This window comes from Phalangium opilio, unplaced genomic scaffold (assembly GCF_054372755.1).
Source record: "Phalangium opilio isolate 3A_F unplaced genomic scaffold, DU_Popi_V2 ptg000026l_1, whole genome shotgun sequence".
NCBI classification, from domain to species: Eukaryota; Metazoa; Arthropoda; class Arachnida; order Opiliones; family Phalangiidae; genus Phalangium; species Phalangium opilio.
Window position 1 is genome coordinate 3,983,844 of NW_028324157.1, and position 23,932 is coordinate 4,007,775.

The window sequence follows — 23,932 nt, forward strand, 5'->3', positions numbered from 1 at the left end:
TCGACATTACGGCGAGGAACAAAGGGGAATAGCTCAGTGGTAGAGCATTCGACTGCAGATCGAGAGGTCCTTGGTTAAAACCCGAGTTCCCCCTGTAACAGCACTGATCATTCCTTTTATTTTAGTTAAACCGACATTACAACCTTGAACAAGGGGGAATAGCTCAGTGGTAGAGCATTCGACTGCAGATCGAGAGGTCCTTGGTTCAAACCCAAGTTCCGCGTGTAAAAGCATGGATCATTCCGTATATTTTAGTTAAATCGACATCACGGCTATGAACAAGAGGGAATAGTTCAGTGGTAGAGCATTGGACTGCAGATCGAGAGGTCCTTGGTTCAAACCAGAGTTCCCCCTGTAACAGCACGGATCATTCCGTTTATTTTAGTTAAATCGACATTACGGCTCTGAAAAAGGGGGAATAGCTCAGTGGTAGAGCATTCGACTGCAGATCGAGAGGTCCTTGGTTTCAAACCCAAGTTCCCCCTATAAAAGCACGGATCATTCCGTATATTTTGGTTAAATCGACATCACGGCTATGAACAAGAGGTAATAGTTGAGTGGTAGAGCATTGGACTGCAGATCGAGAGGTCCTTGGTTCAAACCAGAGTTCCCCCTGTAACAGCACGGATCATTCCGTTTATTTTAGTTAAATCGACATTACGGCTGTGAAAAATTGGGAATAGCTCAGTGGTAGAGCATTCGACTGCAGATCGAGAGGTCCTTGGTTTCAAACCCAAGTTCCCCCTAAAAAAGCACGGATCATTCCGTATATTTTAGTTAATTCGACATCACGGCTATGAACAAGAGGGAATAGTTCAGTGGTAGAGCATTCGACTACAGATCGAGAGGTCTTTGGATCAAACGCGAGTTCCCCCTGTAACAGCACGGATCATTCCTTTTGTTTTAGTTAAATCGACATTACGGCGAGGAACAAGGGGGAATAGCTCAGTGGTAGAGCATTCGACTGCAGATCGAGAGGTCCTTGGTTAAAACCCGAGTTCCCCCTGTAACAGCACGGATCATTGCGTTTATTTTAGTTAAATCGACATTACTGCTCTGAACAAGGGGGAATAGCTCAGTGGTAGAGCATTCGACTGCAGATTGAGAGGTCCTTGGTTCAAACCCGAGTTCCCCCTGTAACAGCACGGATCATTCCGTTTATTTTAGTTAAATCGACATTACGGCGAGGAACAAAGAGGAATAGCTCAGTGGTAGAGCATTGGACTGCAGATCGAGAGGTCCTTGGTTAAAACCCGAGTTCCCCCTGTATCAGCACGGATCATTGCGTTTATTTTAGTTAAATCGACATTACGGCTCTGAGAAAGGGGGAATAGCTCGGTGGTAGAGCATTCCACTGCAGATCGAGAGGTCCTTGGTTCTAACCCAAGTTCTCCCTGTAAAAGCACGGATCATTCCGTATATTTTAGTTAAATCGACATTACGGCTATGAACAAGAGGGAATATTTCAGTGGTAGAGCATTCGACTGCAGATCGAGAGGTCCTTGGTTCAAAACCGAGTTCCCCTGTGGTAGCACGAATCATTCCGTTTATTTTAGTTAAATCGACATTACGGCTATGACGAAGGGGGAATAGCACAGTGGTAGAGCATTCGACTATAGATCGAGAGGTCTTTGGATCAAACCCGAGTTCCCCCTGTAACAGCACGGATCATTCCTTTTGTTTTAGTTAAATCGACATTACGGCGAGGAACAAAGGGGAATAGCTCAGTGGTAGAGCATTCGACTGCAGATCGAGAGGTCCTTGGTTAAAACCCGAGTTCCCCCTGTAACAGCACTGATCATTCCTTTTATTTTAGTTAAACCGACATTACAACCTTGAACAAGGGGGAATAGCTCAGTGGTAGAGCATTCGACTGCAGATCGAGAGGTCCTTGGTTCAAACCCAAGTTCCGCGTGTAAAAGCATGGATCATTCCGTATATTTTAGTTAAATCGACATCACGGCTATGAACAAGAGGGAATAGTTCAGTGGTAGAGCATTGGACTGCAGATCGAGAGGTCCTTGGTTCAAACCAGAGTTCCCCCTGTAACAGCACGGATCATTCCGTTTATTTTAGTTAAATCGACATTACGGCTGTGAAAAATTGGGAATAGCTCAGTGTTAGAGCATTCGACTGCAGATCGAGAGGTCCTTGGTTTCAAACCCAAGTTCCCCCTAAAAAAGCACGGATCATTCCGTATATTTTAGTTAATTCGACATCACGGCTATGAACAAGAGGGAATAGTTCAGTGGTAGAGCATTCGACTACAGATCGAGAGGTCTTTGGATCAAACGCGAGTTCCCCCTGTAACAGCACGGATCATTCCGTTTATTTTAGTTAAATCGACATTACGGCGAGGAACAAAGAGGAATAGCTCAGTGGTAGAGCATTGGACTGCAGATCGAGAGGTCCTTGGTTAAAACCCGAGTTCCCCCTGTATCAGCACGGATCATTGCGTTTATTTTAGTTAAATCGACATTACGGCTCTGAAAAAGGGGGAATAGCTCGGTGGTAGAGCATTCTACTGCAGATCGAGAGGTCCTTGGTTCTAACCCAAGTTCTCCCTGTAAAAGCACGGATCATTCCGTATATTTTAGTTAAATCGACATTACGGCTATGAACAAGAGGGAATATTTCAGTGGTAGAGCATTCGACTGCAGATCGAGAGGTCCTTGGTTCAAAACCGAGTTCCCCCTGTGGTAGCACGAATCATTCCGTTTATTTTAGTTAAATCGACATTACGGCTATGAAGAAGGGGGAATAGCACAGTGGTAGAGCATTCGACTATAGATCGAGAGGTCTTTGGATCAAACCCGAGTTCCCCCTGTAACAGCACGGATCATTCCTTTTGTTTTAGTTAAATCGACATTACGGCGAGGAACTAGGGGGAATAGCACAGTGGTAGAGCATTCTACTATAGATCGAGAGGTCTTTGGATCAAACCCGAGTTTCCCCTGTAACAGCACGGATCATTCCTTTTGTTTTAGTTAAATCGACATTACGGCTCTGAAAAAGGGGGAATAGCTCAGTGGTAGAGCATTCGACTGCAGATCGAGAGGTCCTTGGTTTCAAACCCAAGTTCCCCCTAAAAAAGCACGGATCATTCCGTATATTTTAGTTAATTCGACATCACGGCTATGAACAAGACGGAATAGTTCAGTCTTAGAGCATTCGACTACAGATCGAGAGGTCTTTGGATCAAACGCGAGTTCCCCCTGTAACAGCACGGATCATTCCTTTTGTTTTAGTTAAATCGACATTACGGCGAGGAACAAGGGGGAATAGCTCAGTGGTAGAGCATTCGACTGCAGATCGAGAGGTCCTTGGTTAAAACCCGAGTTCCCCCTGTAACAGCACGGATCATTGCGTTTATTTTAGTTAAATCGACATAACGGCTCTGAAAAAGGGGGAATAGCTCGGTGGTAGAGCATTCTACTGCAGATCGAGAGGTCCTTGGTTCTAACCCAAGTTCTCCCTGTAAAAGCACGGATCATTCCGTATATTTTAGTTAAATCGACATTACGGCTATGAACAAGAGGGAATATTTCAGTGGTAGAGCATTCGACTGCAGATCGAGAGGTCCTTGGTTCAAAACCGAGTTCCCCCTGTGGTAGCACGAATCATTCCGTTTATTTTAGTTAAATCGACATTACGGCTATGAAGAAGGGGGAATAGCACAGTGGTAGAGCATTCGACTATAGATCGAGAGGTCTTTGGATCAAACCCGAGTTCCCCCTGTAACAGCACGGATCATTCCTTTTGTTTTAGTTAAATCGACATTACGGCGAGGAACTAGGGGGAATAGCACAGTGGTAGAGCATTCTACTATAGATCGAGAGGTCTTTGGATCAAACCCGAGTTTCCCCTGTAACAGCACGGATCATTCCTTTTGTTTTAGTTAAATCGACATTACGGCTCTGAAAAAGGGGGAATAGCTCAGTGGTAGAGCATTCGACTGCAGATCGAGAGGTCCTTGGTTTCAAACCCAAGTTCCCCCTATAAAAGCACGGATCATTCCGTATATTTTGGTTAAATCGACATCACGGCTATGAACAAGAGGGAATAGTTGAGTGGTAGAGCATTGGACTGCAGATCGAGAGGTCCTTGGTTCAAACCAGAGTTCCCCCTGTAACAGCACGGATTATTCCGTTTATTTTAGTTAAATCGACATTACGGCGAGGAACAAAGAGGAATAGCTCAGTGGTAGAGCATTGGACTGCAGATCGAGAGGTCCTTGGTTTTAACCCAAGTTCTCCCTGTAAAAGCACGGATCATTCCGTATATTTTAGTTAAATCGACATTACGGCTATGAACAAGAGGGAATATTTCAGTGGTAGAGCATTCGACTGCAGATCGAGAGGTCCTCGGTTCAAAACCGAGTTCCCCCTGTAGTAGCACGAATCATTCCGTTTATTTTAGTTAAATCGACATTACGGCGAGGAACAAAGAGGAATAGCTCAGTGGTAGAGCATTGGACTGCAGATCGAGAGGTCCTTGGTTTTAACCCAAGTTCTCCCTGTAACAGCATGGATCATTCCGTATATTTTAGTTAAATCGACATCACGGCTATGAACAAGAGGGAATATTTCAGTGGTAGAGCATTCGACTATAGATCGAGAGGTCTTTAGATCAAACGCGAGTTCCCCCTGTAACAGCACGGATCATTCCTTTTGTTTTAGTTAAATCGACATTACGGCGAGGAACTAGGGGGAATAGCACAGTGGTAGAGCATTCTACTATAGATCGAGAGGTCTTTGGATCAAACCCGAGTTCCCCCTGTAACAGCACGGATCATTCCTTTTGTTTTAGTTAAATCGACATTACGGCGAGGAACAAGGGGGAATAGCTCAGTGGTAGAGCATTCGACTGCAGATCGAGAGGTCCTTGGTTAAAACCCGAGTTCCCCCTGTAACAGCACGGATCATTGCGTTTATTTTATTTAAATCGACATTACTGCTCTGAACAAGGGGGAATAGCTCAGTGGTAGAGCATTCGACTGCAGATCGAGAGGTCCTTGGTTCAAACCCGAGTTCCCCCTGTAACAGCACGGATTATTCCGTTTATTTTAGTTAAATCGACATTACGGCGAGGAACAAAGAGGAATAGCTCAGTGGTAGAGCATTGGACTGCAGATCGAGAGGTCCTTGGTTTTAACCCAAGTTCTCCCTGTAAAAGCACGGATCATTCCGTATATTTTAGTTAAATCGACATTACGGCTATGAACAAGAGGGAATATTTCAGTGGTAGAGCATTCGACTGCAGATCGAGAGGTCCTCGGTTCAAAACCGAGTTCCCCCTGTAGTAGCACGAATCATTCCGTTTATTTTAGTTAAATCGACATTACGCCTATGAAGAAGGGGGAATAGCACAGTGGTAGAGCATTCGACTATAGATCGAGAGGTCTTTGGATCAAACCCGAGTTCCCCCTGTAACAGCACGGATCATTCCTTTTGTTTTAGTTAAATCGACATTACGGCTATGAACAAGGGGGAATAGCACAGTGGTAGAGCATTCTACTATAGATCGAGAGGTCTTTGGATCAAACCCGAGTTCCCCCTGTAACAGCATGGATCATTCCTTTTGTTTTAGTTAAATCGACATTACGGCGAGGAACAAGGGGAATAGCTCAGTGGTAGAGCATTCGACTGCAGATCGAGAGGTCCTTGGTTAAAACCCGAGTTCCCCCTGTAACAGCACGGATCATTGCGTTTATTTTAGTTAAATCGACATTACTGCTCTGAACAAGGGGGAATAGCTCAGTGGTAGAGCATTCGACTGCAGATCGAGAGGTCCTTGGTTCAAACCCAAGTTCCGCGTGTAAAAGCATGGATCATTCCGTATATTTTAGTTAAATCGACATCACGGCTAGGAACAAGAGGGAATAGTTCAGTGGTAGAGCATTGGACTGCAGATCGAGAGGTCCTTGGTTCAAACCAGAGTTCCCCCTGTAACAGCACGGATCATTCCGTTTATTTTAGTTAAATCGACATTACGGCTCTGAAAAAGGGGGAATAGCTCAGTGGTAGAGCATTCGACTGCATATCGAGAGGTCCTTGGTTTCAAACCCAAGTTCCCCCTATAAAAGCACGGATCATTCCGTATATTTTGGTTAAATCGACATCACGGCTATGAACAAGAGGGAATAGTTGAGTGGTAGAGCATTGGACTGCAGATCGAGAGGTCCTTGGTTAAAACCCGAGTTCCCCCTGTAACAGCACGGATCATTGCGTTTATTTTAGTTAAATCGACATTACTGCTCTGAACAAGGGGGAATAGCTCAGTGGTAGAGCATTGGACTGCAGATCGAGAGGTCCTTGGTTAAAACCCGAGTTCCCCCTGTATCAGCACGGATCATTGCGTTTATTTTAGTTAAATCGACATTACGGCTCTGAAAAAGGGGGAATAGCTCGGTGGTAGAGCATTCTACTGCAGATCGAGAGGTCCTTGGTTCTAACCCAAGTTCTCCCTGTAAAAGCACGGATCATTCCGTATATTTTAGTTAAATCGACATTACGGCTATGAACAAGAGGGAATATTTCAGTGGTAGAGCATTCGACTGCAGATCGAGAGGTCCTTGGTTCAAAACCGAGTTCCCCCTGTGGTAGCACGGATCATTCCTTTTGTTTTAGTTAAATCGACATTACGTCGAGGAACAAGGGGGAATAGCTCAGTGGTAGAGCATTCGACTGCAGATCGAGAGGTCCTTGGTTCAAACCAGAGTTCCCCCTGTAACAGCACGGATCATTCCGTTTATTTTAGTTAAATCGACATTACGGCTCTAAAAAAGGGGGAATAGCTCAGTGGTAGAGCATTCGACTGCAGATCGAGAGGTCCTCGGTTTCAAACCCAAGTTCCCCCTATAAAAGCACGGATCATTCCGTATATTTTGGTTAAATCGACATCACGGCTATGAACAAGAGGGAATAGTTGAGTGGTAGAGCATTGGACTGCAGATCGAGAGGTCCTTGGTTCAAACCAGAGTTCCCCCTGTAACAGCACGGATCATTCCGTTTATTTTAGTTAAATCGACATTACGGCTCTGAAAAATTGGGAATAGCTCAGTGGTAGAGCATTCGACTGCAGATCGAGAGGTCCTTGGTTTCAAACCCAAGTTCCCCCTAAAAAAGCACGGATCATTCCGTATATTTTAGTTAATTCGACATCACGGCTATGAACAAGAGGGAATAGTTCAGTGGTAGAGCATTCGACTACAGATCGAGAGGTCTTTGGATCAAACGCGAGTTCCCCCTGTAACAGCACGGATCATTCCTTTTGTTTTAGTTAAATCGACATTACGGCGAGGAACTAGGGGGAATAGCACAGTGGTAGAGCATTCTACTATAGGTCGAGAGGTCTTTGGATCAAACCCGAGTTCCCCCTGTAACAGCACGGATCATTCCTTTTGTTTTAGTTAAATCGACATTACGACGAGGAACAAGGGGGAATAGCTCAGTGGTAGAGTATTCGACTGCAGATCGAGAGGTCCTTGGTTAAAACCCGAGTTCCCCCTGTAACAGCACGGATCATTCCGTTTATTTTAGTTAAATCGACATTACGGCGAGGAACAAAGAGGAATAGCTCAGTGGTAGAGCATTGGACTGCAGATCGAGAGGTCCTTGGTTAAAACCCGAGTTCCCCCTGTATCAGCACGGATCATTGCGTTTATTTTAGTTAAATCGACATTACGGCTCTGAAAAAGGGGGAATAGCTCGGTGGTAGAGCATTCTACTGCAGATCGAGAGGTCCTTGGTTCTAACCCAAGTTCTCCCTGTAAAAGCACGGATCATTCCGTATATTTTAGTTAAATCGACATTACGGCTATGAACAAGAGGGAATATTTCAGTGGTAGAGCATTCGACTGCAGATCGAGAGGTCCTTGGTTCAAAACCGAGTTCCCCCTGTGGTAGCACGAATCATTCCGTTTATTTTAGTTAAATCGACATTACGGCTATGAAGAAGGGGGAATAGCACAGTGGTAGAGCATTCGACTATAGATCGAGAGGTCTTTGGATCAAACCCGAGTTCCCCCTGTAACAGCACGGATCATTCCTTTTGATTTAGTTAAATCGACATTACGGCGAGGAACAAAGGGGAATAGCTCAGTGGTAGAGCATTCGACTGCAGATCGAGAGGTCCTTGGTTAAAACCCGAGTTCCCCCTGTAACAGCACTGATCATTCCTTTTATTTTAGTTAAACCGACATTACAACCTTGAACAAGGGGGAATAGCTCAGTGGTAGAGCATTCGACTGCAGATCGAGAGGTCCTTGGTTCAAACCCGAGTTCACCCTGTAGTAGCACGAATCATTCCGTTTATTTTAGTTAAATCGACATTACGGCTATGAACAAGGGGGAATAGCACAGTGGTAGAGCATTCTACTATAGATCGAGAGGTCTTTGGATCAAACCCGAGTTCCCCCTGTAACAGCACGGATCATTCCTTTTGTTTTAGTTAAATCGACATTACGGCGAGGAACAAGGGGGAATAGCACAGTGGTATAGCATTCTACTATAGATCGAGAGGTCTTTGGATCATACCCGAGTTCCCCCTGTAACAGCACGGATCATTCCGTTTGTTTTAGTTAAATCGACATTACGGCGAGGAACAAAGGGGAATAGCTCAGTGGTAGAGCATTCGACTGCAGATCGAGAGGTCCTTGGTTAAAACCCGAGTTCCCCCTGTAACAGCACTGATCATTCCGTTTATTTTAGTTAAATCGACATTACGGCTATGAACAAGGGGGAATAGCACAGTGGTAGAGCATTCTACTATAGATCGAGAGGTCTTTGGATCAAACCCGAGTTCCCCCTGTAACAGCATGGATCATTCCTTTTGTTTTAGTTAAATCGACATTACGGCGAGGAACAAGGGGAATAGCTCAGTGGTAGAGCATTCGACTGCAGATCGAGAGGTCCTTGGTTAAAACCCGAGTTCCCCCTGTAACAGCACGGATCATTGCGTTTATTTTAGTTAAATCGACATTACTGCTCTGAACAAGGGGGAATAGCTCAGTGGTAGAGCATTCGACTGCAGATCGAGAGGTCCTTGGTTCAAACCCAAGTTCCGCGTGTAAAAGCATGGATCATTCCGTATATTTTAGTTAAATCGACATCACGGCTAGGAACAAGAGGGAATAGTTCAGTGGTAGAGCATTGGACTGCAGATCGAGAGGTCCTTGGTTCAAACCAGAGTTCCCCCTGTAACAGCACGGATCATTCCGTTTATTTTAGTTAAATCGACATTACGGCTCTGAAAAAGGGGGAATAGCTCAGTGGTAGAGCATTCGACTGCATATCGAGAGGTCCTTGGTTTCAAACCCAAGTTCCCCCTATAAAAGCACGGATCATTCCGTATATTTTGGTTAAATCGACATCACGGCTATGAACAAGAGGGAATAGTTGAGTGGTAGAGCATTGGACTGCAGATCGAGAGGTCCTTGGTTAAAACCCGAGTTCCCCCTGTAACAGCACGGATCATTGCGTTTATTTTAGTTAAATCGACATTACTGCTCTGAACAAGGGGGAATAGCTCAGTGGTAGAGCATTGGACTGCAGATCGAGAGGTCCTTGGTTAAAACCCGAGTTCCCCCTGTATCAGCACGGATCATTGCGTTTATTTTAGTTAAATCGACATTACGGCTCTGAAAAAGGGGGAATAGCTCGGTGGTAGAGCATTCTACTGCAGATCGAGAGGTCCTTGGTTCTAACCCAAGTTCTCCCTGTAAAAGCACGGATCATTCCGTATATTTTAGTTAAATCGACATTACGGCTATGAACAAGAGGGAATATTTCAGTGGTAGAGCATTCGACTGCAGATCGAGAGGTCCTTGGTTCAAAACCGAGTTCCCCCTGTGGTAGCACGGATCATTCCTTTTGTTTTAGTTAAATCGACATTACGTCGAGGAACAAGGGGGAATAGCTCAGTGGTAGAGCATTCGACTGCAGATCGAGAGGTCCTTGGTTCAAACCAGAGTTCCCCCTGTAACAGCACGGATCATTCCGTTTATTTTAGTTAAATCGACATTACGGCTCTGAAAAAGGGGGAATAGCTCAGTGGTAGAGCATTCGACTGCAGATCGAGAGGTCCTCGGTTTCAAACCCAAGTTCCCCCTATAAAAGCACGGATCATTCCGTATATTTTGGTTAAATCGACATCACGGCTATGAACAAGAGGGAATAGTTGAGTGGTAGAGCATTGGACTGCAGATCGAGAGGTCCTTGGTTCAAACCAGAGTTCCCCCTGTAACAGCACGGATCATTCCGTTTATTTTAGTTAAATCGACATTACGGCTCTGAAAAATTGGGAATAGCTCAGTGGTAGAGCATTCGACTGCAGATCGAGAGGTCCTTGGTTTCAAACCCAAGTTCCCCCTAAAAAAGCACGGATCATTCCGTATATTTTAGTTAATTCGACATCACGGCTATGAACAAGAGGGAATAGTTCAGTGGTAGAGCATTCGACTACAGATCGAGAGGTCTTTGGATCAAACGCGAGTTCCCCCTGTAACAGCACGGATCATTCCTTTTGTTTTAGTTAAATCGACATTACGGCGAGGAACTAGGGGGAATAGCACAGTGGTAGAGCATTCTACTATAGGTCGAGAGGTCTTTGGATCAAACCCGAGTTCCCCCTGTAACAGCACGGATCATTCCTTTTGTTTTAGTTAAATCGACATTACGACGAGGAACAAGGGGGAACAGCTCAGTGGTAGAGTATTCGACTGCAGATCGAGAGGTCCTTGGTTAAAACCCGAGTTCCCCCTGTAACAGCACGGATCATTCCGTTTATTTTAGTTAAATCGACATTACGGCGAGGAACAAAGAGGAATAGCTCAGTGGTAGAGCATTGGACTGCAGATCGAGAGGTCCTTGGTTAAAACCCGAGTTCCCCCTGTATCAGCACGGATCATTGCGTTTATTTTAGTTAAATCGACATTACGGCTCTGAAAAAGGGGGAATAGCTCGGTGGTAGAGCATTCTACTGCAGATCGAGAGGTCCTTGGTTCTAACCCAAGTTCTCCCTGTAAAAGCACGGATCATTCCGTATATTTTAGTTAAATCGACATTACGGCTATGAACAAGAGGGAATATTTCAGTGGTAGAGCATTCGACTGCAGATCGAGAGGTCCTTGGTTCAAAACCGAGTTCCCCCTGTGGTAGCACGAATCATTCCGTTTATTTTAGTTAAATCGACATTACGGCTATGAAGAAGGGGGAATAGCACAGTGGTAGAGCATTCGACTATAGATCGAGAGGTCTTTGGATCAAACCCGAGTTCCCCCTGTAACAGCACGGATCATTCCTTTTGATTTAGTTAAATCGACATTACGGCGAGGAACAAAGGGGAATAGCTCAGTGGTAGAGCATTCGACTGCAGATCGAGAGGTCCTTGGTTAAAACCCGAGTTCCCCCTGTAACAGCACTGATCATTCCTTTTATTTTAGTTAAACCGACATTACAACCTTGAACAAGGGGGAATAGCTCAGTGGTAGAGCATTCGACTGCAGATCGAGAGGTCCTTGGTTCAAACCCGAGTTCACCCTGTAGTAGCACGAATCATTCCGTTTATTTTAGTTAAATCGACATTACGGCTATGAACAAGGGGGAATAGCACAGTGGTAGAGCATTCTACTATAGATCGAGAGGTCTTTGGATCAAACCCGAGTTCCCCCTGTAACAGCACGGATCATTCCTTTTGTTTTAGTTAAATCGACATTACGGCGAGGAACAAGGGGGAATAGCACAGTGGTATAGCATTCTACTATAGATCGAGAGGTCTTTGGATCATACCCGAGTTCCCCCTGTAACAGCACGGATCATTCCGTTTATTTTAGTTAAATCGACATTACGGCGAGGAACAAAGAGGAATAGCTCAGTGGTAGAGCATTTGACTGCAGATCGAGAGGTCCTTGGTTAAAACCCGAGTTTCCCCTGTAACAGCACGGATCATTCCGTTTATTTTAGTTAAATCGACATTACGGCTCTGAAAAAGGGGGAATAGCTCGGTGGTAGAGCAATCTACTGCAGATCGAGAGGTCCTTGGTTCTAACCCAAGTTCTCCCTGTAGAAGCACGGATCATTCCGTATATTTTAGTTAAATCGACATTACGGCTATGAACAAGAGGGAATATTTCAGTGGTAGAGCATTCGACTGCAGATCGAGAGGTCCTTGGTTCAAAACTGAGTTCCCCCTGTAGTAGCACGAATTATTCCGTTTATTTTAGTTAAATCGACATTACGGCTATGAAGAAGGGGGAATAGCACAGTGGTAGAGCATTCGACTATAGATCGAGAGGTCTTTGGATCAAACCCGAGTTCCCCCTATAACAGCACGGATCATTCCTTTTGTTTTAGTTAAATTGACATTACGGCGAGGAACAAAGGGGAATAGCTCAGTGGTAGAGCATTCGACTTTAGATCGAGAAGTCCTTGGTTAAAACCCGAGTTCCCCCTGTAACAGCACTGATCATTCCTTTTATTTTAGTTAAACCGTCATTACAACCTTGAACAAGGGGGAATAGCTCAGTGGTAGAGCATTCGACTGCAGATCGAGAGGTCCTTGGTTCAAACCCGAGTTCCCCCTGTATTAGCACGTCTCATTCCGTTTATTTTAGTTAAATCGACATTACGGCTATGAACAAGGGGGAATAGCACAGTGGTAGAGCATTCTACTATAGATCGAGAGGTCTTTGGATCAAACCCGAGTTCCCCCTGTAACAGCACGGATCATTCCTTTTGTTTTAGTTAAATCGACATTACGGCGAGGAACAAGGGGGAATAGCTCAGTGGTAGAGCATTCTACTATAGATCGAGAGGTCTTTGGATCAAACCCGAGTTCCCCCTGTAACAGCACGGATCATTCCTTTTGTTTTAGTTAAATCGACATTACGGCGAGGAACAAGGGGGAATAGCTCAGTGGTAGAGCATTCGACTGCAGATCGAGAGGTCCTTGGTTCAAACCCAAGTTCCCCCTGTAAAAGCATGGATCATTCCGTATATTTTAGTTAAATCGACTTCACGGCTCTGAAAAAGGGGGAATAGCTCAGTGGTAGAGCATTCGACTGCAGATCGAGAGGTCCTTGGTTCAAACCAGAGTTCCCCCTGTAGCAGCACGGATCATTCCGTTTATTTTAGTTAAATCGACATTACGGCTCTGAAAAAGGGGGAATAGCTCAGTGGTAGAGCATTCGACTATAGGTCGAGAGGTCCTTGGTTTCAAACCCAAGTTCCCCCTAACAAGCACGGATCATTCCGTATATTTTAGTTAATTCGACATCACGGCTATGAACAAAAGGGAATAGTTCAGTGGTAGAGCTTTCGACTGCATATCGAGAGGTCTTTGGATCAAACGCGAGTTCCCCCTGTAACAGCACGGATCATTCCTTTTGTTTTAGTTAAATCGACATTACGGCGAGGAACAAGGGGGAATAGCACAGTGGTATAGCATTCTACTATAGATCGAGAGGTCTTTGGATCAAACCCGAGTTCCCCCTGTAACAGCACGGATCATTCCGTTTATTTTAGTTAAATCGACATTACGGCGAGGAACAAAGAGGAATAGCTCAGTGGTAGAGCATTTGACTGCAGATCGAGAGGTCCTTGGTTAAAACCCGAGTTTCCCCTGTAACAGCACGGATCATTCCGTTTATTTTAGTTAAATCGACATTACGGCTCTGAAAAAGGGGGAATAGCTCGGTGGTAGAGCAATCTACTGCAGATCGAGAGGTCCTTGGTTCTAACCCAAGTTCTCCCTGTAGAAGCACGGATCATTCCGTATATTTTAGTTAAATCGACATTACGGCTATGAACAAGAGGGAATATTTCAGTGGTAGAGCATTCGACTGCAGATCGAGAGGTCCTTGGTTCAAAACTGAGTTCCCCCTGTAGTAGCACGAATTATTCCGTTTATTTTAGTTAAATCGACATTACGGCTATGAAGAAGGGGGAATAGCACAGTGGTAGAGCATTCGACTGCAGATCGAGAGGTCCTTGGTTCAAACCAGAGTTCCCCCTGTAACAGCACGGATCATTCCGTTTATTTTAGTTAAATCGACATTACGGCTCTGAAAAATTGGGAATAGCTCAGTGGTAGAGCATTCGACTGCAGATCGAGAGGTCCTTGGTTTCAAACCCAAGTTCCCCCTAAAAAAGCACGGATCATTCCGTATATTTTAGTTAATTCGACATCACGGCTATGAACAAGAGGGAATAGTTCAGTGGTAGAGCATTCGACTACAGATCGAGAGGTCTTTGGATCAAACGCGAGTTCCCCCTGTAACAGCACGGATCATTCCTTTTGTTTTAGTTAAATCGACATTACGGCGAGGAACTAGGGGGAATAGCACAGTGGTAGAGCATTCTACTATAGGTCGAGAGGTCTTTGGATCAAACCCGAGTTCCCCCTGTAACAGCACGGATCATTCCTTTTGTTTTAGTTAAATCGACATTACGACGAGGAACAAGGGGGAATAGCTCAGTGGTAGAGTATTCGACTGCAGATCGAGAGGTCCTTGGTTAAAACCCGAGTTCCCCCTGTAACAGCACGGATCATTCCGTTTATTTTAGTTAAATCGACATTACGGCGAGGAACAAAGAGGAATAGCTCAGTGGTAGAGCATTGGACTGCAGATCGAGAGGTCCTTGGTTAAAACCCGAGTTCCCCCTGTATCAGCACGGATCATTGCGTTTATTTTAGTTAAATCGACATTACGGCTCTGAAAAAGGGGGAATAGCTCGGTGGTAGAGCATTCTACTGCAGATCGAGAGGTCCTTGGTTCTAACCCAAGTTCTCCCTGTAAAAGCACGGATCATTCCGTATATTTTAGTTAAATCGACATTACGGCTATGAACAAGAGGGAATATTTCAGTGGTAGAGCATTCGACTGCAGATCGAGAGGTCCTTGGTTCAAAACCGAGTTCCCCCTGTGGTAGCACGGATCATTCCTTTTGTTTTAGTTAAATCGACATTACGTCGAGGAACAAGGGGGAATAGCTCAGTGGTAGAGCATTCGACTGCAGATCGAGAGGTCCTTGGTTCAAACCAGAGTTCCCCCTGTAACAGCACGGATCATTCCGTTTATTTTAGTTAAATCGACATTACGGCTCTGAAAAAGGGGGAATAGCTCAGTGGTAGAGCATTCGACTGCAGATCGAGAGGTCCTCGGTTTCAAACCCAAGTTCCCCCTATAAAAGCACGGATCATTCCGTATATTTTGGTTAAATCGACATCACGGCTATGAACAAGAGGGAATAGTTGAGTGGTAGAGCATTGGACTGCAGATCGAGAGGTCCTTGGTTCAAACCAGAGTTCCCCCTGTAACAGCACGGATCATTCCGTTTATTTTAGTTAAATCGACATTACGGCTCTGAAAAATTGGGAATAGCTCAGTGGTAGAGCATTCGACTGCAGATCGAGAGGTCCTTGGTTTCAAACCCAAGTTCCCCCTAAAAAAGCACGGATCATTCCGTATATTTTAGTTAATTCGACATCACGGCTATGAACAAGAGGGAATAGTTCAGTGGTAGAGCATTCGACTACAGATCGAGAGGTCTTTGGATCAAACGCGAGTTCCCCCTGTAACAGCACGGATCATTCCTTTTGTTTTAGTTAAATCGACATTACGGCGAGGAACTAGGGGGAATAGCACAGTGGTAGAGCATTCTACTATAGGTCGAGAGGTCTTTGGATCAAACCCGAGTTCCCCCTGTAACAGCACGGATCATTCCTTTTGTTTTAGTTAAATCGACATTACGACGAGGAACAAGGGGGAACAGCTCAGTGGTAGAGTATTCGACTGCAGATCGAGAGGTCCTTGGTTAAAACCCGAGTTCCCCCTGTAACAGCACGGATCATTCCGTTTATTTTAGTTAAATCGACATTACGGCGAGGAACAAAGAGGAATAGCTCAGTGGTAGAGCATTGGACTGCAGATCGAGAGGTCCTTGGTTAAAACCCGAGTTCCCCCTGTATCAGCACGGATCATTGCGTTTATTTTAGTTAAATCGACATTACGGCTCTGAAAAAGGGGGAATAGCTCGGTGGTAGAGCATTCTACTGCAGATCGAGAGGTCCTTGGTTCTAACCCAAGTTCTCCCTGTAAAAGCACGGATCATTCCGTATATTTTAGTTAAATCGACATTACGGCTATGAACAAGAGGGAATATTTCAGTGGTAGAGCATTCGACTGCAGATCGAGAGGTCCTTGGTTCAAAACCGAGTTCCCCCTGTGGTAGCACGAATCATTCCGTTTATTTTAGTTAAATCGACATTACGGCTATGAAGAAGGGGGAATAGCACAGTGGTAGAGCATTCGACTATAGATCGAGAGGTCTTTGGATCAAACCCGAGTTCCCCCTGTAACAGCACGGATCATTCCTTTTGATTTAGTTAAATCGACATTACGGCGAGGAACAAAGGGGAATAGCTCAGTGGTAGAGCATTCGACTGCAGATCGAGAGGTCCTTGGTTAAAACCCGAGTTCCCCCTGTAACAGCACTGATCATTCCTTTTATTTTAGTTAAACCGACATTACAACCTTGAACAAGGGGGAATAGCTCAGTGGTAGAGCATTCGACTGCAGATCGAGAGGTCCTTGGTTCAAACCCGAGTTCACCCTGTAGTAGCACGAATCATTCCGTTTATTTTAGTTAAATCGACATTACGGCTATGAACAAGGGGGAATAGCACAGTGGTAGAGCATTCTACTATAGATCGAGAGGTCTTTGGATCAAACCCGAGTTCCCCCTGTAACAGCACGGATCATTCCTTTTGTTTTAGTTAAATCGACATTACGGCGAGGAACAAGGGGGAATAGCACAGTGGTATAGCATTCTACTATAGATCGAGAGGTCTTTGGATCATACCCGAGTTCCCCCTGTAACAGCACGGATCATTCCGTTTATTTTAGTTAAATCGACATTACGGCGAGGAACAAAGAGGAATAGCTCAGTGGTAGAGCATTTGACTGCAGATCGAGAGGTCCTTGGTTAAAACCCGAGTTTCCCCTGTAACAGCACGGATCATTCCGTTTATTTTAGTTAAATCGACATTACGGCTCTGAAAAAGGGGGAATAGCTCGGTGGTAGAGCAATCTACTGCAGATCGAGAGGTCCTTGGTTCTAACCCAAGTTCTCCCTGTAGAAGCACGGATCATTCCGTATATTTTAGTTAAATCGACATTACGGCTATGAACAAGAGGGAATATTTCAGTGGTAGAGCATTCGACTGCAGATCGAGAGGTCCTTGGTTCAAAACTGAGTTCCCCCTGTAGTAGCACGAATTATTCCGTTTATTTTAGTTAAATCGACATTACGGCTATGAAGAAGGGGGAATAGCACAGTGGTAGAGCATTCGACTATAGATCGAGAGGTCTTTGGATCAAACCCGAGTTCCCCCTATAACAGCACGGATCATTCCTTTTGTTTTAGTTAAATTGACATTACGGCGAGGAACAAAGGGGAATAGCTCAGTGGTAGAGCATTCGACTTTAGATCGAGAAGTCCTTGGTTAAAACCCGAGTTCCCCCTGTAACAGCACTGATCATTCCTTTTATTTTAGTTAAACCGTCATTACAACCTTGAACAAGGGGGAATAGCTCAGTGGTAGAGCATTCGACTGCAGATCGAGAGGTCCTTGGTTCAAACCCGAGTTCCCCCTGTATTAGCACGTCTCATTCCGTTTATTTTAGTTAAATCGACATTACGGCTATGAACAAGGGGGAATAGCACAGTGGTAGAGCATTCTACTATAGATCGAGAGGTCTTTGGATCAAACCCGAGTTCCTCCTGTAACAGCACGGATCATTCCTTTTGTTTTAGTTAAATCGACATTACGGCGAGGAACAAGGGGGAATAGCTCAGTGGTAGAGCATTCTACTATAGATCGAGAGGTCTTTGGATCAAACCCGAGTTCCCCCTGTAACAGCACGGATCATTCCTTTTGTTTTAGTTAAATCGACATTACGGCGAGGAACAAGGGGGAATAGCTCAGTGGTAGAGCATTCGACTGCAGATCGAGAGGTCCTTGGTTCAAACCCAAGTTCCCCCTGTAAAAGCATGGATCATTCCGTATATTTTAGTTAAATCGACTTCACGGCTCTGAAAAAGGGGGAATAGCTCAGTGGTAGAGCATTCGACTGCAGATCGAGAGGTCCTTGGTTCAAACCAGAGTTCCCCCTGTAGCAGCACGGATCATTCCGTTTATTTTAGTTAAATCGACATTACGGCTCTGAAAAAGGGGGAATAGCTCAGTGGTAGAGCATTCGACTATAGGTCGAGAGGTCCTTGGTTTCAAACCCAAGTTCCCCCTAACAAGCACGGATCATTCCGTATATTTTAGTTAATTCGACATCACGGCTATGAACAAAAGGGAATAGTTCAGTGGTAGAGCTTTCGACTGCATATCGAGAGGTCTTTGGATCAAACGCGAGTTCCCCCTGTAACAGCACGGATCATTCCTTTTGTTTTAGTTAAATCGACATTACGGCGAGGAACAAGGGGGAATAGCACAGTGGTATAGCATTCTACTATAGATCGAGAGGTCTTTGGATCAAACCCGAGTTCCCCCTGTAACAGCACGGATCATTCCGTTTATTTTAGTTAAATCGACATTACGGCGAGGAACAAAGAGGAATAGCTCAGTGGTAGAGCATTTGACTGCAGATCGAGAGGTCCTTGGTTAAAACCCGAGTTTCCCCTGTAACAGCACGGATCATTCCGTTTATTTTAGTTAAATCGACATTACGGCTCTGAAAAAGGGGGAATAGCTCGGTGGTAGAGCAATCTACTGCAGATCGAGAGGTCCTTGGTTCTAACCCAAGTTCTCCCTGTAGAAGCACGGATCATTCCGTATATTTTAGTTAAATCGACATTACGGCTATGAACAAGAGGGAATATTTCAGTGGTAGAGCATTCGACTGCAGATCGAGAGGTCCTTGGTTCAAAACTGAGTTCCCCCTGTAGTAGCACGAATTATTCCGTTTATTTTAGTTAAATCGACATTACGGCTATGAAGAAGGGGGAATAGCACAGTGGTAGAGCATTCGACTGCAGATCGAGAGGTCCTTGGTTCAAACCAGAGTTCCCCCTGTAACAGCACGGATCATTCCGTTTATTTTAGTTAAATCGACATTACGGCTCTGAAAAATTGGGAATAGCTCAGTGGTAGAGCATTCGACTGCAGATCGAGAGGTCCTTGGTTTCAAACCCAAGTTCCCCCTAAAAAAGCACGGATCATTCCGTATATTTTAGTTAATTCGACATCACGGCTATGAACAAGAGGGAATAGTTCAGTGGTAGAGCATTCGACTACAGATCGAGAGGTCTTTGGATCAAACGCGAGTTCCCCCTGTAACAGCACGGATCATTCCTTTTGTTTTAGTTAAATCGACATTACGGCGAGGAACTAGGGGGAATAGCACAGTGGTAGAGCATTCTACTATAGGTCGAGAGGTCTTTGGATCAAACCCGAGTTCCCCCTGTAACAGCACGGATCATTCCTTTTGTTTTAGTTAAATCGACATTACGACGAGGAACAAGGGGGAATAGCTCAGTGGTAGAGTATTCGACTGCAGATCGAGAGGTCCTTGGTTAAAACCCGAGTTCCCCCTGTAACAGCACGGATCATTCCGTTTATTTTAGTTAAATCGACATTACGGCGAGGAACAAAGAGGAATAGCTCAGTGGTAGAGCATTGGACTGCAGATCGAGAGGTCCTTGGTTAAAACCCGAGTTCCCCCTGTATCAGCACGGATCATTGCGTTTATTTTAGTTAAATCGACATTACGGCTCTGAAAAAGGGGGAATAGCTCGGTGGTAGAGCATTCTACTGCAGATCGAGAGGTCCTTGGTTCTAACCCAAGTTCTCCCTGTAAAAGCACGGATCATTCCGTATATTTTAGTTAAATCGACATTACGGCTATGAACAAGAGGGAATATTTCAGTGGTAGAGCATTCGACTGCAGATCGAGAGGTCCTTGGTTCAAAACCGAGTTCCCCCTGTGGTAGCACGAATCATTCCGTTTATTTTAGTTAAATCGACATTACGGCTATGAAGAAGGGGGAATAGCACAGTGGTAGAGCATTCGACTATAGATCGAGAGGTCTTTGGATCAAACCCGAGTTCCCCCTGTAACAGCACGGATCATTCCTTTTGATTTAGTTAAATCGACATTACGGCGAGGAACAAAGGGGAATAGCTCAGTTGTAGAGCATTCGACTGCAGATCGAGAGGTCCTTGGTTAAAACCCGAGTTCCCCCTGTAACAGCACTGATCATTCCTTTTATTTTAGTTAAACCGACATTACAACCTTGAACAAGGGGGAATAGCTCAGTGGTAGAGCATTCGACTGCAGATCGAGAGGTCCTTGGTTCAAACCCGAGTTCACCCTGTAGTAGCACGAATCATTCCGTTTATTTTAGTTAAATCGACATTACGGCTATGAACAAGGGGGAATAGCACAGTGGTAGAGCATTCTACTATAGATCGAGAGGTCTTTGGATCAAACCCGAGTTCCCCCTGTAACAGCACGGATCATTCCTTTTGTTTTATTTAAATCGACATTACGGCGAGGAACAAGGGGGAATAGCACAGTGGTATAGCATTCTACTATAGATCGAGAGGTCTTTGGATCATACCCGAGTTCCCCCTGTAACAGCACGGATCATTCCGTTTATTTTAGTTAAATCGACATTACGGCGAGGAACAAAGAGGAATAGCTCAGTGGTAGAGCATTTGACTGCAGATCGAGAGGTCCTTGGTTAAAACCCGAGTTTCCCCTGTAACAGCACGGATCATTCCGTTTATTTTAGTTAAATCGACATTACGGCTCTGAAAAAGGGGGAATAGCTCGGTGGTAGAGCAATCTACTGCAGATCGAGAGGTCCTTGGTTCTAACCCAAGTTCTCCCTGTAGAAGCACGGATCATTCCGTATATTTTAGTTAAATCGACATTACGGCTATGAACAAGAGGGAATATTTCAGTGGTAGAGCATTCGACTGCAGATCGAGAGGTCCTTGGTTCAAAACTGAGTTCCCCCTGTAGTAGCACGAATTATTCCGTTTATTTTAGTTAAATCGACATTACGGCTATGAAGAAGGGGGAATAGCACAGTGGTAGAGCATTCGACTATAGATCGAGAGGTCTTTGGATCAAACCCGAGTTCCCCCTATAACAGCACGGATCATTCCTTTTGTTTTAGTTAAATTGACATTACGGCGAGGAACAAAGGGGAATAGCTCAGTGGTAGAGCATTCGACTTTAGATCGAGAAGTCCTTGGTTAAAACCCGAGTTCCCCCTGTAACAGCACTGATCATTCCTTTTATTTTAGTTAAACCGTCATTACAACCTTGAACAAGGGGGAATAGCTCAGTGGTAGAGCATTCGACTGCAGATCGAGAGGTCCTTGGTTCAAACCCGAGTTCCCCCTGTATTAGCACGAATCATTCCGTTTATTTTAGTTAAATCGACATTACGGCTATGAACAAGGGGGAATAGCACAGTGGTAGAGCATTCTACTATAGATCGAGAGGTCTTTGGATCAAACCCGAGTTCCCCCTGTAACAGCACGGATCATTCCTTTTGTTTTAGTTAAATCGACATTACGGCGAGGAACAAGGGGGAATAGCTCAGTGGTAGAGCATTCTACTATAGATCGAGAGGTCTTTGGATCAAACCCGAGTTCCCCCTGTAACAGCACGGATCATTCCTTTTGTTTTAGTTAAATCGACATTACGGCGAGGAACAAGGGGGAATAGCTCAGTGGTAGAGCATTCGACTGCAGATCGAGAGGTCCTTGGTTCAAACCCAAGTTCCCCCTGTAAAAGCATGGATCATTCCGTATATTTTAGTTAAATCGACTTCACGGCTCTGAAAAAGGGGGAATAGCTCAGTGGTAGAGCATTCGACTGCAGATCGAGAGGTCCTTGGTTCAAACCAGAGTTCCCCCTGTAGCAGCACGGATCATTCCGTTTATTTTAGTTAAATCGACATTACGGCTCTGAAAAAGGGGGAATAGCTCAGTGGTAGAGCATTCGACTATAGGTCGAGAGGTCCTTGGTTTCAAACCCAAGTTCCCCCTAAAAAGCACGGATCATTCCGTATATTTTAGTTAATTCGACATCACGGCTATGAACAAAAGGGAATAGTTCAGTGGTAGAGCTTTCGACTGCATATCGAGAGGTCTTTGGATCAAACGCGAGTTCCCCCTGTAACAGCACGGATCATTCCTTTTGTTTTAGTTAAATCGACACTACGGCGAGGAACAAGGGGGAATAGCACAGTGGTATAGCATTCTACTATAGATCGAGAGGTCTTTGGATCAAACCCGAGTTCCCCCTGTAACAGCACGGATCATTCCGTTTATTTTAGTTAAATCGACATTACGGCGAGGAACAAAGAGGAATAGCTCAGTGGTAGAGCATTTGACTGCAGATCGAGAGGTCCTTGGTTAAAACCCGAGTTTCCCCTGTAACAGCACGGATCATTCCGTTTATTTTAGTTAAATCGACATTACGGCTCTGAAAAAGGGGGAATAGCTCGGTGGTAGAGCAATCTACTGCAGATCGAGAGGTCCTTGGTTCTAACCCAAGTTCTCCCTGTAGAAGCACGGATCATTCCGTATATTTTAGTTAAATCGACATTACGGCTATGAACAAGAGGGAATATTTCAGTGGTAGAGCATTCGACTGCAGATCGAGAGGTCCTTGGTTCAAAACTGAGTTCCCCCTGTAGTAGCACGAATTATTCCGTTTATTTTAGTTAAATCGACATTACGGCTATGAAGAAGGGGGAATAGCACAGTGGTAGAGCATTCGACTATAGATCGAGAGGTCTTTGGATCAAACCCGAGTTCCCCCTATAACAGCACGGATCATTCCTTTTGTTTTAGTTAAATTGACATTACGGCGAGGAACAAAGGGGAATAGCTCAGTGGTAGAGCATTCGACTTTAGATCGAGAAGTCCTTGGTTAAAACCCGAGTTCCCCCTGTAACAGCACTGATCATTCCTTTTATTTTAGTTAAACCGTCATTACAACCTTGAACAAGGGGGAATAGCTCAGTGGTAGAGCATTCGACTGCAGATCGAGAGGTCCTTGGTTCAAACCCGAGTTCCCCCTGTATTAGCAAGAATCATTCCGTTTATTTTAGTTAAATCGACATTACGGCTATGAACAAGGGGGAATAGCACAGTGGTAGAGCATTCTACTATAGATCGAGAGGTCTTTGGATCAAACCCGAGTTCCCCCTGTAACAGCACGGATCATTCCTTTTGTTTTAGTTAAATCGACATTACGGCGAGGAACAAGGGGGAATAGCTCAGTGGTAGAGCATTCGACTGCAGATCGAGAGGTCCTTGGTTAAAACCCGAGTTCCCCCTGTAACAGCACGGATCATTGCATTTATTTTAGTTAAATCGACATTACTGCTCTGAACAAGGGAGAATAGCTCAGTGGTAGAGCATTCGGCTGCAGATCGAGAGGTCCTTGGTTCTAACCCAAGTTCTCCCTGTAAAAGCACGGATCATTCCGTATATTTTAGTTAAATCGACATTACGGCTATGAACAAGGGGGAATAGCACAGTGGTAGAGCATTCTACTATAGATCGAGAGGTCTTTGGATCAAACCCGAGCTCCCCCTGTAACAGCACGGATCATTCCTTTTGTTTTAGTTAAATCGACATTACGGCGAGGAACAAGGGGGAATAGCTCAGTGGTAGAGCATTCGACTGCAGATCGAGAGGTCCTTGGTTCAAACCCAAGTTCCCCCTGTAAAAGCATGGATCATTCCGTATATTTTAGTTAAATCGACTTCACGGCTCTGAAAAAGGGGGAATAGCTCAGTGGTAGAGCATTCGACTGCAGATCGAGAGGTCCTTGGTTCAAACCCGAGTTCCCCCTGTAACAGCACGGATCATTCCTTTTGTTTTAGTTAAA

General features: G+C 44.8%; 36 non-coding genes across 36 annotated transcripts; all 36 read left to right on the forward strand.

Moving 5' to 3' along the window:
- The first annotated feature begins 412 nt into the window (after positions 1-412).
- On the forward strand, positions 413-485 carry TRNAC-GCA (transfer RNA cysteine (anticodon GCA)). Its single transcript has one exon. It is a non-coding gene; the product is annotated as a tRNA-Cys (tRNA).
- A 449-nt stretch (positions 486-934) lies between these two features.
- On the forward strand, positions 935-1,006 carry TRNAC-GCA (transfer RNA cysteine (anticodon GCA)). Its single transcript has one exon. It is a non-coding gene; the product is annotated as a tRNA-Cys (tRNA).
- A 58-nt stretch (positions 1,007-1,064) lies between these two features.
- Positions 1,065-1,136, forward strand: TRNAC-GCA (transfer RNA cysteine (anticodon GCA)). Its single transcript has one exon. It is a non-coding gene; the product is annotated as a tRNA-Cys (tRNA).
- Positions 1,137-1,583: 447 nt separating this feature from the next.
- TRNAY-AUA (transfer RNA tyrosine (anticodon AUA)) lies at positions 1,584-1,655 on the forward strand. Its single transcript has one exon. It is a non-coding gene; the product is annotated as a tRNA-Tyr (tRNA).
- Positions 1,656-2,754: 1,099 nt separating this feature from the next.
- Positions 2,755-2,826, forward strand: TRNAY-AUA (transfer RNA tyrosine (anticodon AUA)). The gene has a single exon. It is a non-coding gene; the product is annotated as a tRNA-Tyr (tRNA).
- A 188-nt stretch (positions 2,827-3,014) lies between these two features.
- TRNAC-GCA (transfer RNA cysteine (anticodon GCA)) lies at positions 3,015-3,087 on the forward strand. Its single transcript has one exon. It is a non-coding gene; the product is annotated as a tRNA-Cys (tRNA).
- Positions 3,088-3,275: 188 nt separating this feature from the next.
- TRNAC-GCA (transfer RNA cysteine (anticodon GCA)) lies at positions 3,276-3,347 on the forward strand. Its single transcript has one exon. It is a non-coding gene; the product is annotated as a tRNA-Cys (tRNA).
- Positions 3,348-3,665: 318 nt separating this feature from the next.
- TRNAY-AUA (transfer RNA tyrosine (anticodon AUA)) lies at positions 3,666-3,737 on the forward strand. The gene has a single exon. It is a non-coding gene; the product is annotated as a tRNA-Tyr (tRNA).
- Positions 3,738-3,925: 188 nt separating this feature from the next.
- Positions 3,926-3,998, forward strand: TRNAC-GCA (transfer RNA cysteine (anticodon GCA)). The gene has a single exon. It is a non-coding gene; the product is annotated as a tRNA-Cys (tRNA).
- An 838-nt stretch (positions 3,999-4,836) lies between these two features.
- On the forward strand, positions 4,837-4,908 carry TRNAC-GCA (transfer RNA cysteine (anticodon GCA)). The gene has a single exon. It is a non-coding gene; the product is annotated as a tRNA-Cys (tRNA).
- Positions 4,909-4,966: 58 nt separating this feature from the next.
- Positions 4,967-5,038, forward strand: TRNAC-GCA (transfer RNA cysteine (anticodon GCA)). The gene has a single exon. It is a non-coding gene; the product is annotated as a tRNA-Cys (tRNA).
- Positions 5,039-5,356: 318 nt separating this feature from the next.
- TRNAY-AUA (transfer RNA tyrosine (anticodon AUA)) lies at positions 5,357-5,428 on the forward strand. Its single transcript has one exon. It is a non-coding gene; the product is annotated as a tRNA-Tyr (tRNA).
- Positions 5,429-7,958: 2,530 nt separating this feature from the next.
- TRNAY-AUA (transfer RNA tyrosine (anticodon AUA)) lies at positions 7,959-8,030 on the forward strand. The gene has a single exon. It is a non-coding gene; the product is annotated as a tRNA-Tyr (tRNA).
- Positions 8,031-11,210: 3,180 nt separating this feature from the next.
- TRNAY-AUA (transfer RNA tyrosine (anticodon AUA)) lies at positions 11,211-11,282 on the forward strand. Its single transcript has one exon. It is a non-coding gene; the product is annotated as a tRNA-Tyr (tRNA).
- A 968-nt stretch (positions 11,283-12,250) lies between these two features.
- TRNAY-AUA (transfer RNA tyrosine (anticodon AUA)) lies at positions 12,251-12,322 on the forward strand. The gene has a single exon. It is a non-coding gene; the product is annotated as a tRNA-Tyr (tRNA).
- Positions 12,323-12,510: 188 nt separating this feature from the next.
- TRNAC-GCA (transfer RNA cysteine (anticodon GCA)) lies at positions 12,511-12,582 on the forward strand. The gene has a single exon. It is a non-coding gene; the product is annotated as a tRNA-Cys (tRNA).
- Positions 12,583-12,770: 188 nt separating this feature from the next.
- On the forward strand, positions 12,771-12,842 carry TRNAY-AUA (transfer RNA tyrosine (anticodon AUA)). The gene has a single exon. It is a non-coding gene; the product is annotated as a tRNA-Tyr (tRNA).
- Positions 12,843-12,900: 58 nt separating this feature from the next.
- TRNAC-GCA (transfer RNA cysteine (anticodon GCA)) lies at positions 12,901-12,972 on the forward strand. The gene has a single exon. It is a non-coding gene; the product is annotated as a tRNA-Cys (tRNA).
- Positions 12,973-13,160: 188 nt separating this feature from the next.
- TRNAY-AUA (transfer RNA tyrosine (anticodon AUA)) lies at positions 13,161-13,233 on the forward strand. The gene has a single exon. It is a non-coding gene; the product is annotated as a tRNA-Tyr (tRNA).
- Positions 13,234-16,283: 3,050 nt separating this feature from the next.
- TRNAY-AUA (transfer RNA tyrosine (anticodon AUA)) lies at positions 16,284-16,355 on the forward strand. The gene has a single exon. It is a non-coding gene; the product is annotated as a tRNA-Tyr (tRNA).
- Positions 16,356-17,323: 968 nt separating this feature from the next.
- Positions 17,324-17,395, forward strand: TRNAY-AUA (transfer RNA tyrosine (anticodon AUA)). The gene has a single exon. It is a non-coding gene; the product is annotated as a tRNA-Tyr (tRNA).
- A 188-nt stretch (positions 17,396-17,583) lies between these two features.
- TRNAC-GCA (transfer RNA cysteine (anticodon GCA)) lies at positions 17,584-17,655 on the forward strand. The gene has a single exon. It is a non-coding gene; the product is annotated as a tRNA-Cys (tRNA).
- A 188-nt stretch (positions 17,656-17,843) lies between these two features.
- Positions 17,844-17,915, forward strand: TRNAY-AUA (transfer RNA tyrosine (anticodon AUA)). Its single transcript has one exon. It is a non-coding gene; the product is annotated as a tRNA-Tyr (tRNA).
- A 58-nt stretch (positions 17,916-17,973) lies between these two features.
- TRNAC-GCA (transfer RNA cysteine (anticodon GCA)) lies at positions 17,974-18,045 on the forward strand. The gene has a single exon. It is a non-coding gene; the product is annotated as a tRNA-Cys (tRNA).
- Positions 18,046-18,233: 188 nt separating this feature from the next.
- Positions 18,234-18,306, forward strand: TRNAY-AUA (transfer RNA tyrosine (anticodon AUA)). Its single transcript has one exon. It is a non-coding gene; the product is annotated as a tRNA-Tyr (tRNA).
- A 1,748-nt stretch (positions 18,307-20,054) lies between these two features.
- TRNAY-AUA (transfer RNA tyrosine (anticodon AUA)) lies at positions 20,055-20,126 on the forward strand. The gene has a single exon. It is a non-coding gene; the product is annotated as a tRNA-Tyr (tRNA).
- Positions 20,127-21,094: 968 nt separating this feature from the next.
- On the forward strand, positions 21,095-21,166 carry TRNAY-AUA (transfer RNA tyrosine (anticodon AUA)). The gene has a single exon. It is a non-coding gene; the product is annotated as a tRNA-Tyr (tRNA).
- Positions 21,167-21,354: 188 nt separating this feature from the next.
- Positions 21,355-21,426, forward strand: TRNAC-GCA (transfer RNA cysteine (anticodon GCA)). The gene has a single exon. It is a non-coding gene; the product is annotated as a tRNA-Cys (tRNA).
- A 188-nt stretch (positions 21,427-21,614) lies between these two features.
- Positions 21,615-21,686, forward strand: TRNAY-AUA (transfer RNA tyrosine (anticodon AUA)). The gene has a single exon. It is a non-coding gene; the product is annotated as a tRNA-Tyr (tRNA).
- A 58-nt stretch (positions 21,687-21,744) lies between these two features.
- Positions 21,745-21,816, forward strand: TRNAC-GCA (transfer RNA cysteine (anticodon GCA)). The gene has a single exon. It is a non-coding gene; the product is annotated as a tRNA-Cys (tRNA).
- Positions 21,817-22,004: 188 nt separating this feature from the next.
- TRNAY-AUA (transfer RNA tyrosine (anticodon AUA)) lies at positions 22,005-22,077 on the forward strand. The gene has a single exon. It is a non-coding gene; the product is annotated as a tRNA-Tyr (tRNA).
- A 707-nt stretch (positions 22,078-22,784) lies between these two features.
- On the forward strand, positions 22,785-22,856 carry TRNAY-AUA (transfer RNA tyrosine (anticodon AUA)). The gene has a single exon. It is a non-coding gene; the product is annotated as a tRNA-Tyr (tRNA).
- A 188-nt stretch (positions 22,857-23,044) lies between these two features.
- TRNAC-GCA (transfer RNA cysteine (anticodon GCA)) lies at positions 23,045-23,116 on the forward strand. The gene has a single exon. It is a non-coding gene; the product is annotated as a tRNA-Cys (tRNA).
- Positions 23,117-23,304: 188 nt separating this feature from the next.
- On the forward strand, positions 23,305-23,376 carry TRNAC-GCA (transfer RNA cysteine (anticodon GCA)). The gene has a single exon. It is a non-coding gene; the product is annotated as a tRNA-Cys (tRNA).
- A 318-nt stretch (positions 23,377-23,694) lies between these two features.
- Positions 23,695-23,766, forward strand: TRNAC-GCA (transfer RNA cysteine (anticodon GCA)). Its single transcript has one exon. It is a non-coding gene; the product is annotated as a tRNA-Cys (tRNA).
- A 58-nt stretch (positions 23,767-23,824) lies between these two features.
- TRNAC-GCA (transfer RNA cysteine (anticodon GCA)) lies at positions 23,825-23,896 on the forward strand. The gene has a single exon. It is a non-coding gene; the product is annotated as a tRNA-Cys (tRNA).
- Positions 23,897-23,932: the final 36 nt, after the last annotated feature.